General features: G+C 37.8%; 1 pseudogene; it reads right to left on the reverse strand.

The window, feature by feature from the left end:
• Nucleotides 1-425: 425 nt before the first annotated feature.
• LOC108710305 lies at nucleotides 426-18,191 on the reverse strand (annotated as a pseudogene).
• Nucleotides 18,192-19,813: the final 1,622 nt, after the last annotated feature.

Below are 19,813 nucleotides of genomic sequence, written 5' to 3' on the forward strand. Positions count from 1 at the left end.
GGATATTCACAAGCATTGGTGAAACTTTGCACTGGGGCAATTACCTAACTAAAGGTTTATATTTATTCATCCTACCTGTGCTTAAGCCATGACCAGTGATACAGTGAAGGATATGCCCACAATAAGAGAGGGTGAGGGTGAGGGCAGTTAGCAGCACAGGTAGATGACTCCATTCTACTTAATCATCTAATGGTGATGCCTCTGTGGGAATACCCAAAGAATGTGTATCACTGGATTTTCTAACCTATGTACAACACTGATCAGAGATAATTAGTAAATTACCGATTGGTTGCTGGGGTCACTGCATAGTAGCAATGTACGTGAATTTCCAGCATTGTCTCCTTGAGCATGAATTGATTGTGTGTTAAGCTCAGTCATATAAAGGCATAAGCTATTTTCTTTCAGCAGTAAAATGACATTAGCATTCTTGCTCCTGCACAAGGAAATCAGCTTTTTGTTCATTCACAATGTTTCCTATATACCCACATGCCAAAGGGGATTGTGACACCTTTTAGCTTTCAGCAATAGTTATGGATGAGAGCAGGTGGCCCCATATTTGTTCTAGTGATGTGAGAAGAATGTTTATCTAGCCTACCAGGCACCAGATGAGTTTTCAACATCTTTTTTAGAACCAGGGAGTGTATAGTCCATTTGCAGTGTGGGAGTGCCTTGCAATGCATATTTCGACAATTGTCCACATATGACAGACCACCACACATTCCTCACCTCCTTCCTCCTCTTCTTCTGGGCAACAGAAACAACAAGAAGCTTTCTACAAATAAAAAGAATGAGCAGTTAACTAAAATGGAAATCACAGAACCTCTCTATGTTACTGATACCAAAGTATAAGTGTTTAAGGGGTTGTTCACCTTCACTTCACACTTTTTTCAGCTCAGTTGGTATCAGATTGTTCACCAGAAATTTTCCAATTACTTTCTATTTTCTTTTTTTTTTAACAAAATTTTTATTTCAATATAGTACATTAACATGGACGAAATACAAGTTTACACAGTTTATTCTTGTAACACAGTCAGTATTTCAGTTTGTGATCAGTTTACATCAACCTATTACAGCTTTATTCCATGTTTGTACCGTTATTCCTTTTATGTACTACCTTAATTACTCTGCTAATAGATTTTCAATAAACCTAACTGAACTTAACTTTTGCACTGCTTCATTGTGTTTGTATTGCACTCTACCTACAGTGGGGAAAGGTTCGAGTAGGGCAGGTTTACTCTCCCTCCTTGTTTAGCCTATCCTTGGAATCGTTAGGGTTGTTGCCTTGGTTTTAAATATGACCATCATGTGTGTCTGTCCATGGGGACCATATTTATTCAAACTTTGCCCGGCAGCCCCTTCTTGTATAGAGAAGTTTGTACAGCGGTACTGCATATAGGATCTGAGTCTCCCAGAATTGTATAGTTGGGGCTGCCTGTGCCTTCCATTGCATGGTAATGGATTTACGGGCATAAGCAAACATTATGGAAATCAATGCTTTCTCTGCTACCGCCAGAGCTAGATCCGCTACTTGATTCAGAAGCATTCCCCGAGGTTCTACCATAATTGGTATATCCATCATGTCAGACATATACTGTGCTACTGCCCTCCAGAACCTTTGTATCTTAATACAAGACCAGACCATGTGCATGACATTTTCTGGGGAGAGATGACACCTGGGGCATTCATCCACCTGAGTTGGGGACATTTTGGCTAGCACACTTGGGGTAAGATAAGCTCTGTGCAAGAATTTATATTGTACCATTTTATCTCTGGATGGTCAAAAATTGAATCGAGGACCTCTTTCCAGGCCTCAATGTCAACTCAGGTATGTCATTATGCCATTTCTCAAGTAGCTTACCCAGTGGAGATTTACCCGCAGTTATCAGAATGGCATAGAACAGCGATCCCCAACCAGTAGCAACATGTTGCTCTCCAACCCCTTGTTGATGTTGCTCCCGCAGGAGCTTATTTTTGAATTCCAGATAGGTTTTGGATGTATAAAAACCAGACGTACTGCCAAACAGAGCTTCAATGTAGGTTGACGGTCCACATTTGGCACCCCAAGAACATTTTTCATGCTTGTGTTGCTCCCCAACTCCTTCTACTTCTGAATGTTGCTCACAGGTTCAAAAGGTTGGGGACCCCTGGCATAGAAACTGGACAGGTTTTTGGTGTGTACGTTAGCTAGTGCCCTTTTTTACTTTCTATTTTGTATTTGTGACAATTTTTCTAATATTGAAGTGTAAAGTTTAATTTTTCACGTTCAAAGCAACTCTGGGGGGAGGGTCACCAACAATAACTGTTTTGAATTGATAAATTTAGTTGATAGATTTGTTATCGTTGTCCCTGCTGAGCAGAATCCCTGAGTTTCATTAACGGCAGCTGTTAGAATTGATACAATAGTTGCTTATATTCCACAGATGCAGCTGAGAAATGTATCAACTAAATGTAGGAACATTAAACTTTTTTGGGAAAATTGTAAAAAAATAAAAGATGGAAAGCAATTGAAGAAGTCTTAGTTTATGGTGAACAATCTAAAAAAAAAACTCAAATGAAAAAAGTGTTTGGAAGATGAACAACCCCTTAAGGGGCAAGGTTTAGTAAAATGTGAGGCATATTATTCTGCTGTTTCTTATTCCATTAAACCTTTATATACAAACAAAAGCACTGATCTGCAAATATACTCACTCGCCCAATGAACCTATGCACTTGGCATGCAGGAATCATTAAGGTCTTCTGTGGGGATATTTATATGTTTATTATGTGTCGGTGTGTGGTTAGTGCCTTCATGTTTGCTTATTTCTTTTTGTTGGAATGCAGTTGAAGGCGCCGTATTAACACAAAAGTGAATCAAAATCATACAGAAATATTCATCTGCAGAAGCACATAATATTTTTGAAGGAAAAAAAGACATGAAATAATCCCAGCATATATTAGTGTAGATGTTCTGAGGTGCACTCTTTTTCATTTGACATTATTAATAGCGACTAACCTTGAACTCATAGGTGTACACCTTGATCATCCACATAGGCCCAAACATCTCTGCCAGGTAGGATGCTTCATTGCTGTAAAATACCAAAAAAAAAACACTTTCATAAATATTATGAATACAAAAATATTCTCATTTTTTAGTGCTGTAGTAGCTTATTGCTAGGCTATCATGAGACTTGTACTCTTGTCCCACTGATTATAGGCAAACAAGGATGAGTCAGCTAAGACTTAGACTGTAAGCTCTACGGGGCAGGGACCTCCTTCCCACTGTGTCTCTTACCACACAGCACTTTTGTCCTGATATGTATACTTAGGGGCCGATTCACTAACTTCGAGTGAAGGATTCGAAGGTAAAAAACTTCGAATTTTTCAGTTTTTTTTGGGCTACTTCGACCAACGAATGGGCTACTTCGACCTTCGACTACGACTTAGAATCGAAGGATTCTAAGTAAAAATCATTCGACTATTCGACCATTCGATAGTCGAAGTACTGTCTCCTAGTTCGCCATCTAAAAGCTGCCGAAGTCAATGTTAGCCTATGGGGAAGGTCCCCATAGGCTTGGCTAACTTTTTTTGATCGAAGGATATTCCTTCGATCGTTGGATTAAAATCCTTAGAATCGTTCGATTCAAAGGATTTAATCGTTCGATCGAAGGAACTATCTGCGCTAAATCCTTCGACTTCGAAGTCGAAGGATTTTAATTCCTAGTCTAATATCGAGGGTTAATTAACCCTCGATATTCGACCCTTAGTGAATCGGCCCCTTATTGTGTGATTTGTCTTCCCCATGTATACTTTTATATATATATATATTGTACTTTTATGCATTGTACAGCGCTGCAGCTTTTTAAAAACACTTTACAAATAAAGTTATACATACATACATACCTACTCATGACCAAAATTCTATGCAGCTTCCTAGCTGCTAGGAAACATCAACCCAGACTATTCAATGAGAGATTATTAGCTACAAGCAGCCAATCGTGACTCTTGTAGAGGCCAATCCTGCAAGGAACATTTCTGGAACTGTCCTCAATGAGAAGACTCAATACAAATCAGCAGTCCTCTGTATAATGAATTCTTATCTGATAGCCTAACAGGCAACCTGCAGCAGAATTTTGCTGTAAGCAGGAGCAGTACAATAAGATCCTGTACCTCTGGTGTGTCATTTATTAAAGCCTCACAAGAACATTGGAAGCAGAGATTCAAGAGCAAAACACATCCATCAGTTAATCACATAGAGAGATTCATCATTACAAGTGCAAGTAGTGAGTGATGGCATTGGAGTAGTATGAAACTGCAGCAGCTGGATATGCATTGTTTCTGTAAAGGCTAGAAATGCAGAGAGCAGGGCACAGATGGTGGCACATTATGGTGAAAGTAAGGCTTGGGAACTGAGGCATAATACAAGTATGAATTATGCCACCCCTAACTTGTCTGGGTTCCTGACTTATTTGTGAAATGACGTAAATAATTTTATTGCTGTTATCACATTTTACTTTATGCCACTTTGTGTTATTTAATCTTTGCATATTGTGTAAATGCAGAAATATTGCACAAAACCTTTCACTGCCAACAGCCATGTTCTTTCCAGTGCCACATGTTGCCAGCACATTTGAATGGAACGTGAAAACTCTGTATCTATCTCATTGATACTAAGCAATTTTTTTGCCAGAAATATATAAAAAGTAATAAAACAGGACAATTGTGAAGCATGTATTTAATTTTTGTTCTTACTAATTATCTACTGCTTATCTTTCCCTTCAGGGACAATATTATTTGCCTCACAATATGACTTCCCAGCTGATGAATGGTTGCTAGGGAAATTAAATTCTTGCAGCCAGATTGGAATTTAAAATCCAAGTCTGGGAATGACAGAACTAAAAATGTAAATACTGTACTTCAAGAAACACACAAAACTAAATATGAAGATTAAATAAAATAAACGTTTTTTGTATTGTACTTATATTTATTGGAGGCAGGCGGCTATTTGCAGAGGCCATGTCTACCTTGTTAGCTAGTAAATGACTTGTCGCATAACAAAACATCCTAGTTAAAAATATTTCCAGCTCTTTAGAATGAGCACGTGTCTTAAAGTGGGTGTGTGGCATGAAACCCTTATCCTGTGGGCACTTGTTATTAGTCTCTCTCTTCTCAACTTCAAACGCGGCTGGTTTATTGAAAGCAGATACTTAGCAAGCTCAGAGAAGCAGCAATTCCACACGTATTTCTTGTTGCTCTGTTTTTGGCCTTTCTGTCATTTCCCTAGGGTTAGCTATCATTAGGAACAACCATTATTTATAGCTTTTGGCAATGAATCCTGCAGTTAAGATAACTGTAAATATTTCCATGTGTTCTCATGGCATAAATTGGCATATAACCCAGTCTTCAGTTTACTCCTTTTTGAGATTATAGCCTTAAAATGGCACCTTGAGATATGAATTACAGGCACAAGTAAGTCTATTCCAAACCCCTCCTGCTCTTATTTGCTAGTATAACGTTCATCCATTCACTCTAATGCATAGACAGGACATATTATGGAACAGGGCAAGAGAGAGAATTGACCCTGTGCCTCCAAAGGCAGAGGGGCTCCTTCAATAGAAAACACAGATACAAGTATAAAATACTGATTAGCATCCGCTATATATTATCAGGACATACATTAGGAGGATTACAGGTTGGACATCCCTGTTATATACAGTTTTCTGCTCGTTAAGGTGGCCATAGACACACAGATAATATCGTACAAAACAAATTTTCATACAATATTTGGTGCGTGTATGGTGGGAAAAGAACCAACTGATATCGGAAGACTTGGACATCGGTCAGCTCGTCGATCGGACTGGATGGAAAATTTTGATCGGGTGGCTTTGAAGGCACCCAAACATCGGCCATTGTTAGAGCTGAATCAACAGATGCAGGTAGAATTCTATTGTTTCTCCCTGTATATCTGAAGATTCAGCTCTTCACTTGCGTATTGAGACAAGCAATCTTTCTTGGAAAGATCTTTTCCAAGAAAGATCGTAATTGCTACGTCTATGGTCACCTTTGGGGTACTGGACTAACAGATGTAGTAGTGAGAATTTACAACCAATTATCAATTGAACCATGATTGTACCCTAAGGGTGTTTTAACATGTGTGGTCCTGATGTGTTAGATGGTCTTTCTCACATATACAATATAAAATACATACTTTCTGATATTACTTAAAAATGTTCTGCTGATTTTGTATAAAACAATATTTCGAGCAGATATTGGTTGTTCATGTTGGCTGGCACCATACATGGGCCAATAAGCTGCTGACTCCACCTGGGAGCTTTTCTTGGCCTGTGTATGACCACCTTAAACCATGATTTGTATTTTTCTTGCCATCTTATTATACAAGACAGCTCTTTTGAGCGATTAGAATAAAGTTCATGCTACTATGCCCACAGCTCTAGAGATCTTTTGAAAGGTCTGTGCTGCTCATGGTTACAACTTTTATTTTAAAAGCATAATCCAGCAGATGTGACTTTCAGGAACTCCTGTGTTTACACTAAAATCATGTATATTATTATACTTTAACCATGCTGCAGGCAAGATAAGCAAGGGTGTGTGTCAGAAAGTGGCTGGTTACAACAAAGCTTATTTGAAGTTGCTATAACAAACAGTGAACCACAAGATATGGGGTATGATATATAGTTACATTAAATAAAGCACACATAACAAATGTGGACATTTTAAATGGGGGGGGGGGGTTAGAGGCGATCTACAGACGTTGTACATAGCTTAGCAAACAAACAGATATATTATTTAATGTAGAAATGTTCTGTGCCTGGAAAGAATGTGGAGTGCTTATCTATTTATAGGAATGTATGTCAACTTACCATGCAAACAAAACACAAGCATACATGATAGCTGCGCCAATTATAGCAATGGATGCGTCTTCTGCTTGGGAAACAGATTGTCAGGTTGTCCCCTTTGTACTGCACTGCAGGGAAACCAAACACAGAGCTGTTATCAGCACAGAATTATAAAGGAAGAAAGATGAACTTATTTCATGATCAATGTTAGGGCACAGCTGACACCAAAAGGCACCATATTTGTTAAAAACAGAATGCCATTGTTCCCTTCAGTTTCACTAGTATTTATTCTGTCTGGAAAATAAATCATTTTGAGTTGAAAACATAATGACACACAGGGTAGCAAGTCTAATTTGTCTAAAAGACTGAACCGAGGACACTACAGAAATCATTAAGCAAAAATGACATTTTATTGACAGACACTTCATAATGCAGAAACATCTGAGAAGTTTCGTTACTCACCTCTTTCTGGCGGCCGACTTGACAGAGCTGAAAGGGTGAGGTAAATGACATAGCAACTGATGATAGAAGCCTGAAGCAATCCAGACCGGGGCTGCTCTGGGAAACATAAGAGGAAAAATGTTACGTTTAGGGGCAGATTTATCAAGGGTCGAATTTCGATGTGGAAAATACTTCGAAATTCGACCATCGAATAGAATCCTCCAACATTCAAATTCGAAGTCGGAGGATTTTATTCATCGTATGATCGTATTCCGATCATATGATCGTACTTTGAATTGTACGATTCGAACAATTTTATCGTAAGATCGTACGATTTTCCTTCGAATATAAAAAATTTGCTCTGGAAGGTCCCCATAGGCTAACATAGCACTTCGGCAGGTTTAAGTTGGCGAAGTATTGAAGTCGAAGTTTTTTTAAAGAGACAGTACTTCGATTATCGAATAGTCGAACGATTTTTACTTCGAATCTAAGTCAAAGTAAATTTGAAGCCGTAGTATCCTATTCGATGGTCGAAGTATTCAAAAAATTACTTCGAAATTCTAACTTTTTGTACTTTGAAAATTCACTCGAACCTTAGTAAATCTGCCCCTAAATATCAGACAAATCAGGCACGGGGGGGTTGATTCATATAATTTCCAATTTTTTATATTAATAAGACTAGTGCCAAAATAAAATCATGTTTGCAGTGAAAAAACCTGAGAACTTTTAAGGTTTATCATGCAACAATCTAAAAAATTTAAAGCAAAATCTCACAACCTAAAGCCTGACAAGTCGCTACAGAAATCAATGCGATAAATGATGTGTTTTCTGCTATAATGTTTTTTCTTTATACCATAACAAAATGTGCTAGAGAATAACCCATTTGATATAATTATAGAAAATGCCATCACTGGAAAAATCACAATAGTGTTCTGTTGTATTTGTATATGAGTTTTTTTCCTGAAAATTGTAATTCAAATAAATATTCCCCCAAGACTCAAGAGACTGCAGAACAGTTAATTTTTTTAATTCACCCATATCTGAATTATTTCATTCACATGTGCTAGGGAGTGCCAACAGTCACAAAATAGGGGGAACTTGTATTGAAAAAGGTGTAATATATATTTTTTCTAATGGTGAATGGGTCACTAAAAATAGGTTTTTTTAGAAGCTATACTAAATATGCATTGCACATATTTTTTATGTATTACTTTTATTACAGTCTCCGAAATAGATCTATACAGATAACGCATTCAGATACCCCCATCTCTCTATCTCTGCAGAATATACTTCTTAGTTTTGTACTACATATCTGCAAGACAATAGTATTGATGAAAAGCTCCTAGAATTCTACAGGACGTTGTTTTGTTTCAGTTTATTTCAGTAACGAATGATTTCATCTGAAAATTTAGAAACCATTAACAGCTGCCAAGATGGCCCATTCTCATGGTACACCAATAGTTCTCAAGGGAACTTTTTTCCCACAAATGGTTTCTTTCAATTCTTTTAATATGCATGTAATGGGGAAATTAGAATGCATGGATGCGTATATAGGAATAAAGCTGCTGCCAGACTTACTGATCTGTACACAAGGGGTAACAGAAATGAAGGACATGATGATGCATAAGACGATGTTAATGCCTATAAGTCTTTTGTTCAACATACAGCCAGCTGGGTGGGTGAAGAATTTGTACAAGAAATAAAAGGCTGCAGAAGCTATTGAGAAGAACAGCAATGTAGCAACCACTACAGCAAGATACCAACGCTTGTCTTCGGATGCACCAGTCAACCGAAAAAAAAGAAAGGGAAAAGGGTGCTTAATGGCAGACAGCAAACACCTCTTAATGAGCTGTACTGTACACAAGAGCTCTTCCATCTATATGGTCACAAATACTTTAATCCCATAGAAAGGCTACATCTCTTTCTGCATTTAAGGCAAGTGTCAAGCTGCTCCTATGCTAGCTTGCTCCATATACCGAATTTTCTGTCCAGCCAAACGCTATGATATACCTGTTTCTTCTTAACTACTTGTGATGTATTTATTTACATATTTTTTGTATGTTTTTTACTTACTTAACCTTGGCTTCTGATCACCCTTACCCTAGCACCCAGGCAATGGTTTGATTGTATGAACAGAATTTAAACAGATCATAAAGACTCTCTGGCCCATTCAGTCAGCTGGGACTTCAAATTTCAGGTTAAATAGGGGAATGCCAAAAAAGGAAACTGTTTAAAAACTGAATACTGTATTTGTCTCAGTATAACATTTTATGCATCAGATTAATGTTTAATGTCCATTTTAAGGTGAATTAAATTGTTACTTTCAAAGGGCACTTCAACTTATTATTCACATGTAATTATCAACATGTAATTAATATATTATGAAACAATTTTAAAGGGGTTGTTTGCCTTTAAATGAATTGTTCAGTAGAAAAATAAAAACTGGGTAAATAGATAGGCTGTGCAAAATAAAAAAATGTTTCTAATATAGTTAGTTAGCCAAAAATGTAATGTATAAAGGCTGGAGTGACTGGATGTCTAACATAATAGCCAGAACACTACTTCCTGATTTTTTAGCTCTCTTGGTTTCCACTGATTAGTTACCAGGTAACCAATCAGAGACTTGAGGGGGGGCACATGGGTCATAACTGTTGCTACTGAATCTGAGCTGAATGCTAAGGATCAATTGCAAACTCATTGAACAGATATGCCCCATGAGTTAGAGAGCTGCAAAGCAGGAAGTAGTATTCTGGCTATTATGTTAGACATCCAGTCACTGCAGCCTTTATACATTACATTCTTGGCTAACTAACTATATTAGAAACATTTTTCATTTTGCACAGCCTATCTATTTAGCCAGTTTTTGTTTTTACACTGAACTATTCCTTTAAATTAACTTTTGGTATGATGTAGAGAGTGATATTCTGAGACAATTTGCACTTAGTTTCCATGTTTTATTATTTGTGGCTTTCGAGTTATTTAGCTTTTTTTTCAACAGCTCTCTACTTTGTGATTTCAGTAATTAGGTTGCTAGGGTCCAAATTACCCTAGCAACCATGTACTAATGTGACTAAGAGACTGGACCTAGACAGAATGATGAGTAATAAATAGTAGCAATAACTATACATTTGTAGCCTTACAGCACATTTTTAGATGGGGCCAGTGACCCCCATTTGAAAGCTGGAAAGAGTCAAATGAAAAAGGCAAATAATTCAAAAACTATACAAAAGAAAAATGAAGTCCAATGTAAAAGTTGCTCAGAACTAGCCATGCTATAACATACTAAATATTAACTTAAAGATAAACCACCCCTTTAAACTGGACTCCTTTTCTTTGTTTTTTTTTGTTATTTTTATTATTTGTATTTCTTTACTTTCTCTCTGTTTAAAATTTCCTATGCTACTGGTTGCTAGTATAGTTCATAAAGGGAAAATATACACTCATTTTTTACATGAGTTTATTCAATTAACATTCAGCATGCACCCATACGAAGAACAAAGAAGCAGGAAGAAGATCGCTCCGTGGTGCTCGCTGGAATAACCCCGGACTGGTGCAGTTTTCTGCTGATAGGAGCACTGGCCCAGGGTTTCAGGTAAGTATATTAGGGATGCACCGAATCCATTATTTTGGATTCAGTCGAACCCCAAATCCTTCACGAAATATTCGGCCGAATACTCAGGGAAAAACATTTTTTACTTCCTTGTTTTGTGACAAAAAGTCACACAATTTCCCTCCTGCCCCTAATTTGCGTATGCAAATTAGGATTCAATTCGATTCAACAGGGCAGAAGGATTCGGCCAAATCCGAATCTTGCTGAAAGATCCCGAACCAAATCCTGGATTCGGTGCATCCCTAAAGTATATACAATCACTTGGGGGTGCCTAACTTTTGGCACCTCCAAGTAAATACAACATTTCCTTCTCCTTTAAAAAACACACTAAATAACATAAACTATTCTGCTAAGCTTTTTTTTAAGCAAATGACCTAACAAGCACATTGCAAGTGCAAAAGATCTCACCAATTTTTGTTCCAGGTGTGAGTGAAAGCTGTGATCAGAATCAACTGCATAAGAACAAATGAGAACCCGCCACATACGCCAACACAGTGCCACACTGTAAGGAGCAAAACCAAGAGTTGACCATGCCCCTTTTGCGGCCACACGCCTAATTACCTTACCCATTTTACGAAAATTGCCATTTTATGAAAGTTTAAACACATTTCTGTAGTTTTTATGTTTTATTACAGTTTTACTAATGAAGGTCAATTGAACTTGTGAGTCTAACTTCTCCCAAGGGACAAAACTGTTACAAATGTATCTTAAGTATCTATAATATCTCTCTGCCAAAAGCCATTTAAGTTACCAAACAGCCAATCACAACCCTTTTTTGGCATCCCCATGGACTTTTTCATGCTTGTGTTGCTCTCCAAGTATTTTTAAATTTAAATGTGGCTCACTAGAAAAAAAGATTGGGGACCCCTACTCTAGCCCCTCCCAGCCCGTCGAATCAAGCACTGCCTAACACAGGCAGGGCAGCACTTCATTCAAGGCACATTCTGCAGGACTCTGAGCTCCAAAACAGACATACTTTTGCACTTTGCACATGTGGGGCATTGTATGCTTGCCCCCTAATATCTCATCTAAAACTGCTAAACTTTCTAAGTACATCTTTCTAAGTTTCTAAGTACATCTTCTACAGAATCCAAAAGTAAGATCTATTGAGCAGGACCCTTTTTATCACTTGTACCGTTATATATTGTATATGTATGTATATTTGTGTGTAATATATATGTTTGATGCATACAGCACTGTGGAATATGTTGGTGACAAAATCTTTGTGCCAAACCACTTCGTTGTAATTCAGATGCACTGTTGTACTGAAAAAAAGGCAAATCATTCTAGCAAATCTCCTTTAATTAAAATCAGACCATTTTAATTCTGAACCACTGGGCTTTTTGATATGCTGATATGCTTAAAAACAATTATAAAATTTCTAGTTCCATAAAAAAATATCTTGGAAGCAGTCGTTGCATCAGAGGAAAAAATCTAGCCCTAATTAGATATAACAGGGTGAATAATAGAAAGAGCTCTATAGTCCTGTTAGTTCTCTGTGTCCTGCATTGTTTTGGATAATAGTCTGAAGTAGGATCCATCAGACATCCACTGCCCCCCAGTGACATTCTTATGTAATAATTTTGATGGTAATAGTGTCCATCATTATATGAGGTCTATTTTCTGCTTGTTCCACTGAAGACTTTCCATCTTCTGGGGACAGTGTGACAAAAAGGTTTTCTGACATTATAGAGATATTAGTGTTTGTGTTCTCAGGCTTTTATCACCTCTTGAATAACTGCGCTGCCTGTGTGCTATATACAGATATATGCAGAACAGTACGAGAGAAGGTTTCACAGACAATTGTCATTTCTCAGTTGATACATAAAGAAGCCAAATCATCCAATTAACTTTACATACAATTCATGATCTCCACTCAAGCTGTTTATAGGTAGCAGTACTTCAGACTACACCTTCCCCAAACCATACAATTTGTCTTTTTTATTCTATACAAGAAATAAGAAGTAGAAGATATACAATAGTTTAGGTCTGGACTGGTAATCTTTCCATTCGGGCAAATGCCCAGTGGGCTATTCCATTTATGGCAAAGTGGGCTGGGGAAGCCGGGAGCCACCGAATGAAGAAGCTGCTGTCATCCAGGAGGAAGAAAACTTAAAGGAGGAAGAATTTTAAAGGAGAAGGAAAGTCTGTTAGCACTTGGGGGTGCCAAATGTTAGGCACCCCCAAGTGATTGTAATGACTTACCTGCCAGTGGCTATTTCGTTCTACTGCGCATGCATTTTTTTTCTTTGAAGAAAGAAGACGACGGAAGACGATCTCTCCGTGGTACTCGCTATAAAAACCCCAGGCAGGTGCAGTTTTCTGGTGATAGGAGCACCGGCCTGGGGTTTCAGGTAAGTAAATAAAATGACTTGGGGGTACCTAACATTTGGCACCCCCAAGTGCTAATAGACTTTCCTTCTCTGTTAAAGGTAAGTTTCCATTGAACACTGGCAATGGTCTTCCTCTTTTTTTTTCAAATCCCTGGCCAACAATGTTTTTTTTTACTTTTGTGGGGGGAGAGCCCTGACCACCAATGTTTTTTTTTCTTACTTTAAAGGGGTACCCTGGTCACCAATGTTTTTTTAACTTGGGGGGGCTGGCCAGTTTTATTTATTTTATTTTAGTTTTATGGAGGGGGCCCTGACCACCAATGTTTTTTTTTACTTGTGTGTGTGTGGGGGGGGGGGGGGCTGGCCAAACACAGTTTATGTGGGCTGCTTCGAATTTTTTTGCCAGGGCTGCTTATTACTCCCAGTCAGGCTCTGATAGAGTTATAGAAAAAGAGTTACACGTTAAAAGGTTCAGCCACCCATAAATCAAAAGTAACTACACAGAAACTACTGAAATGATTTAGGCATGTTTAAACATGCCTCCAATTGCATGACTGCTTCATACACAATACAGCCATTAGCTGCAATTTGATTTCCATATTTAGTTGTAGCATTTAATAAACACTATTGCTGTTGTTGTACTGCACAATTTATTTCTCATTTTTTCAATCAGACAAATTGTGCCAAGAATTTTTTTTTTTGTTTTTTACAATTTTACAATCCTCAGTTCCATTGTTAACTATAATGGCAATTGCTTTTCCTTAATATTTCCTTTTTGGCACTTTGATTTACTGGTCTAATTTAATAAAATATGCAGAATATGGTCTGCAACCCATACTAACCAATAAGATATTTGTTATTTATTTTAGATTAGAAGCAAATATTGCCCAGCACACTACATCTACATTCAATAACATAACTATCAGCACCGGTGCCTGTGTGCAGGCAGATGGACCATTTCATGAAACAGGATTTATCAGTTGCTGATATGATTGCTTTATTTAATACTAATCTAATATGAGAATAACCTTACCTTTTATGAAATAATCACTTGGGATGAAGAAAGCTGCAATACATTCCTGGCCAAGACAGTAAACTGTGGAGAGCGTGAAGGTCACACCATTGTATGACTTTGTATTGTATGTGCTTTATTATATGATTTGTCCTCTTACTTATCCAAAATATAAAACATAATATTGCTTGAATGTACAGTGAACACTTTGCAGCTCAGGTTTCCATTAGTCTGATCACCATATATGAAGTACTGAAGAGAATTTTACCCATTGTTGATCATTGCCCTGAACTCCAGAGTGGACTTCACATTCACAAGAAAAACTGAGTGAAGGAAATGAAAGGAAGCCGTTCCAAAGCAGACCCGGTATACTGCTGTAGCCCACTAACATGTCACAGTCTTTTCCTCCAAGCAGGTGTTTACATATGCAAGAAAACCAAGGCAACTACAATAAAAACATGTTTCACCATTTGTTAGAATGTCATTACAATATGCACTTTCATTTTGTACTAATGGTATATTTAAGCAGTAAACATCATAATGATACTGAGAATCAACCTGTGGTTGTTAAGTGGCCTCTGGCTGCAATGGTCCCTCAAGTTTGGGAAACAAATTGTAGCTTTTGCAGTTATTACCCACTTTGTAGGGAAATCCACAACTATATATCAAGGCAGGGGGATAACTAAGCTTTTATGATTGATAGTATTACAGGTCCTGCCTCCTGTAATAGGACTGCTACATAACTTGGATGATATATCTACTAAGTTAGTCCATAGTTCATAAAGCTGGTAGAAGATTCTAGAGCTGTCCTGTAATAGAAAATGTCAGGCCTTGCCCTGTATAGATATATTTTAGGAGAATTCTGGCACCTAACCACATTGTTAAGTGGGTTAGAAGCTTTACACAACATTTCTACTTAGGTATTTAGGCTTAATAATCTAAACAGCATCCAAAATCAATAATCGTTTACTTTTTTTTTAAATTATCTTTTTTTAAAATCCCCTTTTTATCTTATTTAAGTCTTAATTTGTACAAGCAACGTTCTGCTCACGTGTTCCTTGAAAACCTCTTAAAGCTTCTTAGAGAGCATGAGGCAGCACACTGTGGAGGCCATAGTGTAGAGGAGCCTGGCTCCTGCTGAAACTTTAATACTGGGGCAGCAGGCACAACAGAATGAACAGGGCGAGGGGCCACAGCAACAGCATATCAGGATTTAGAAGAAGTAGAAAACAATGTCATTTATTTCATGAATAAATAAACCTTAAATAGGAATGTATTTCATTGTTGCACATACATGATTTATTCAGTGCATTAGCCAAAGGTTCTCCAATACTTTAGTTTTATCAGCAATGCAAAGCTGTAAGTTCCTATGAGTAGTGAAAATTCTTATGTGTCAGACGCATTATGGGACATTATGTTTATTTTATATTTGCATGGAGCTGAATGGCTTGCTGCGTAGCAAGAAGTTGGTGGATCCTACAGCAAAATATTTTAGGGTCCCTCATCTCCCTCAAACCTTGGATAGGAATACCTCATTTATATACATTATACAATATATTAAAATGTTTTCAATTCCTTGCATCTGCTAACTCTGTTGTTACTTCTCTGTGTATAACAATGCTATAATATTAAAAAACAAATGCTAAATACAATCAATCAAAAGTCAATCACCATCTGCATGCAAGAATACATACAGTATACATAATAGTGGGAAAGTACAAGGTGGATGATGAATGGCACTGAAAAAAAGCAATACACCTAGAGGTGGAGGTAAGCCCTATTTGCTGGCATAAGTTTGGTGTCAAAGTAGGGCCCTTGCACAGCTTAATAAAATAATGTAAAATAGCAATTGAGTCACTATGGTTGCAAAACAATGATACAATTGACATTAGTACCACAATCATATGGTACACCTAAAACAGGAAAGCAAAGAAAGCAATAAATGCCCTTTCTGTGTTGTCTATTGTTTGTTACATAGTTACATAGTTACATAGTTAAATTGGGTTGAAAAAAGACAAAGTCCATCAAGTTCAACCCCTCCAAATGAAAACCCAGCATCCATACACACACCCCTCCCTACTTTTAATTAAAATTCTATATACCCATACCTATATTAACTATAGAGTTTAGTATCACAATAGCCTTTAATATTATGTCTGTCCAAAAAATCATCCAAGCCATTCTTAAAGGCATTAACTGAATCAGCCATCACAACATCACCTGGCAGTGCATTCCACAACCTCACTGTCCTGACTGTGAAGAACCCTCTACGTTGCTTCAAATGAAAGTTCTTTTCTTCTAGTCTAAAGGGGTGGCCTCTGGTACGGTGATCCACTTTATGGGTAAAAAGGTCCCCTGCCATTTGTCTATAATGTCCTCTAATGTACTTGTAAAGTGTAATCATGTCCCCTCGCAAGCGCCTTTTTTCCAGAGAAAACAACCCCAACCTTGACAGTCTACCCTCATAATTTAAGTCTTCCGTCCCTCTAACCAATTTAGTTGCACGTCTCTGCACTCTCTCCAGCTCATTTATATCCCTCTTAAGGACTGGAGTCCAAAACTGAACTGCATACTCCAGATGAGGCCTTACCAGGGACCTATAAAGAGGTATAATTATGTTTTCATCCCTTGAGTTAATGCCCTTTTTTATGCAAGACAGAACTTTATTTGCTTTAGTAGCCACAGAATGACACTGCCCAGAATTAGACAACGTGTTATCTACAAAGACCCCTAGATCCTTTTCATTTAAGGAAACTCCCAACACATTGCCATTTAGTGTATAACTTGAAGGTCACTGCCTCTAATTCTCACACTGCTACAACACAGTTGTTTGATGCTTTATGAGTGAATTCATTGAAAAGGAAGAATGTATTTCCCATTGCTAAAGCGGAAGCTACATCAGTGCTATTTGGTCTTATCTATACACATTTTAAAATCTTACATGGTAAGAAACAGAATCAAGGACATCTCTGCACAGCCAATTTCTTCTTAGGGCTTTCTGCACAGATATTTCATCCATCAATCTCATTATCAGTCACAAGTCACTTGTGGGGCTTTAGAATTTCCACTTCTGCTCATGATATTATCTCTGCAGGTAGCATTCTTTGGTCTTGAATGTGGATCTTTTTAGGCTGCATTAATATCCCAAGAAATACAAGAGAGCATGATGTTTATATTGGTTCTACACCAAAGCCAGCTGTTACAGATAATGAAGTGCATTCAACTGCAGTTAGAAATTCCTTTTGAAGCACATATATGGATGGTCTCCTAAATAGTGTTCATAATACATAGGGGCAAATTCACCAAGGGTCGAATATCGAGGGTTAATTAACCCTCGATATTCGACTGGGAATTAAAATCCTTCGACTTCGAATATCGAAGTCGAAGGATTTTAGCGCAAATAGTTAGATCGAACGATCAAAGGAATAATCCTTAGAATCGAACGATTCAAAGGATTTTAATCCAACGATCGAAGGATTATCCTTCGACCAAAAAAATTTAGGCAAGCCTATGGGGACCTTCCCCATAGGCTAACATTGGGTTCGGTAGGTTTTAGTTGGCGAACTAGGGGGTCGAAGTTTTTTCTTAAAGAGACAGTACTTCGACTATCGAATGGTCGAACAGTCGAACGATTTTTAGTTCGAATCATTCGATTCGAAGTCGTAGTCGAAGTAGCCCATTCGATGGTCGAAGTAGCCCAAAAAACACTTTGAAATTCAACGTTTTTTTTACTTCGCATCCTTCACTCGAGCTTGGTGAATTGGCCCCTTAATATCCATAACTTTTTCAGTCTTGTCAACCCAGTGTTACAGTCTGCAGTTACTGTCAACGTGGATTTCTGGAGCATCAGATTGCTGTCTTGGCTTCACTTCATCCTTATCATTGCTTTTAACAATATCATCAAGTTCATCTTCTAAAATATCCCAGCTCCATGATAAGCCAGATGGTAAAGACCTACTCATAGAAGCTCTTAAATTTAGCTTTTCTGTAACATTTTGAACATCAAAAGATCCATGAATTCACAGTGTATGCTCCAATTTAGCATACAGTTCTGTAACACACATACACAAATTAGTCTGTGATTGACAGTAAGCTCAGTCGGTTTCTTACCATCACAGGAGGGAGGTAGGGGTGTGGATTGTTCAGGGATAATGGGATTTGAGCAAAGCAAGTTCGTTACAATTTAAAAAGAATAGGCAGGGGATATGTCTGCCAATGAAAATAAAATATAGTATAGTTAATAATCCCCCTCAATAATCAGTAAACTTTATGCTACCATACATAATTAGCACTTCTAAATGGAACCAGATGACGTCTGAATATAGAAGATGTTTGGTAGGAATTGACTGTGTACAGGAAGCATATATGTTGTTAAGCTTGTGGCACTTGACAAAGAGCCAGGAGGCTCAAAACATGTAGTGTTAAATACCAATAAAATCACTTGAGCAGATACCTTCTGCCTCCCAGGTTTTTCCTTGCTTACGCTATTAGATTGTAACAGCGGAATTACCACCATCTGGAAATAAGCAGTAGCTCCAGGTATTGCCAGTGTCAATACGCCCATTAATGCACAATTTGGAACAGGAGGCAAGATGGACACATTGGTGGAAGTGTAAGGAGCTACTTAGGAAGCAAATTCCTTTAATAAGTGGCGGTGTAGTTGTAAATGAGTTCTATTGTCTGATAAGTCATACCCAAAGAACAGAAAGTCTCAATACATCCCCAAGGTTATCCAATTCTTCCATTTTAGCTCCTTGAGCTGGGTCCATTCCTCTCCCACAACACATGTTGTTGTTCTACCCCAGTTCATAAATCACTTTCCCACTATATCCACCTTGTTCCTCCATAATTATTATGGCATGGTCCCAGTCCTATAATCCAAGTGTAAGCAGCCACGCAGCCTACAATCTGCACACTAATGCAATGGTGGCGTAGACCCCCTACATGGTAGGCACATATCATAACTGTAACACAAAATATTAAAGGAACTGCACACAATCTATATAAAATGCAGCTGGGATCTTATCCCATTTATTGTGATTACCTGGGCTTCAATGTTTTCATGGGTGAACACTCCATTCATCAGGATGCACCTTATATAGAGTATGTACGGCTTTTTAAATATATTGGGTTACCGGATCATATCACTGTCAATCCCTCATTTCTGCCTCCCCGATTCATTCCACATTGTTCCTTCTGGTTCACACCCCTTAACTCCTACTGTCATCCACCCCTTTTTTCAAAGCTCCTTTGTTTATAATATCCCTTCCCACCATTATACCTAACCAATTTGTAATATCCATTTAATATTTAATCCTTCTCTTTCACAATCATGTTATCCCTTCCCATACCTAATCTGTATGCTCCTTCCTTTCTCACTTTCCAAGTTTAGAATTTGCAACTTTATCACTCTCTCTAGTTTATAGTGTGCAGTTCATAAAACTGTACATCAAACTGAAAGAACTCGTTTTAGGACAATGGGAGTGTGTGGGGGGGGGGGGATGTGGAGTTGAAAAGACAGAGTCGTTGTTGGCTATTGGAGATTGGAATAAAAGAAGAAATGTGAAAAAAGTCAAAATCAGTA

Source organism: Xenopus laevis, chromosome 3L (assembly GCF_017654675.1).
Source record: "Xenopus laevis strain J_2021 chromosome 3L, Xenopus_laevis_v10.1, whole genome shotgun sequence".
Taxonomy (NCBI): Eukaryota; Metazoa; Chordata; class Amphibia; order Anura; family Pipidae; genus Xenopus; species Xenopus laevis.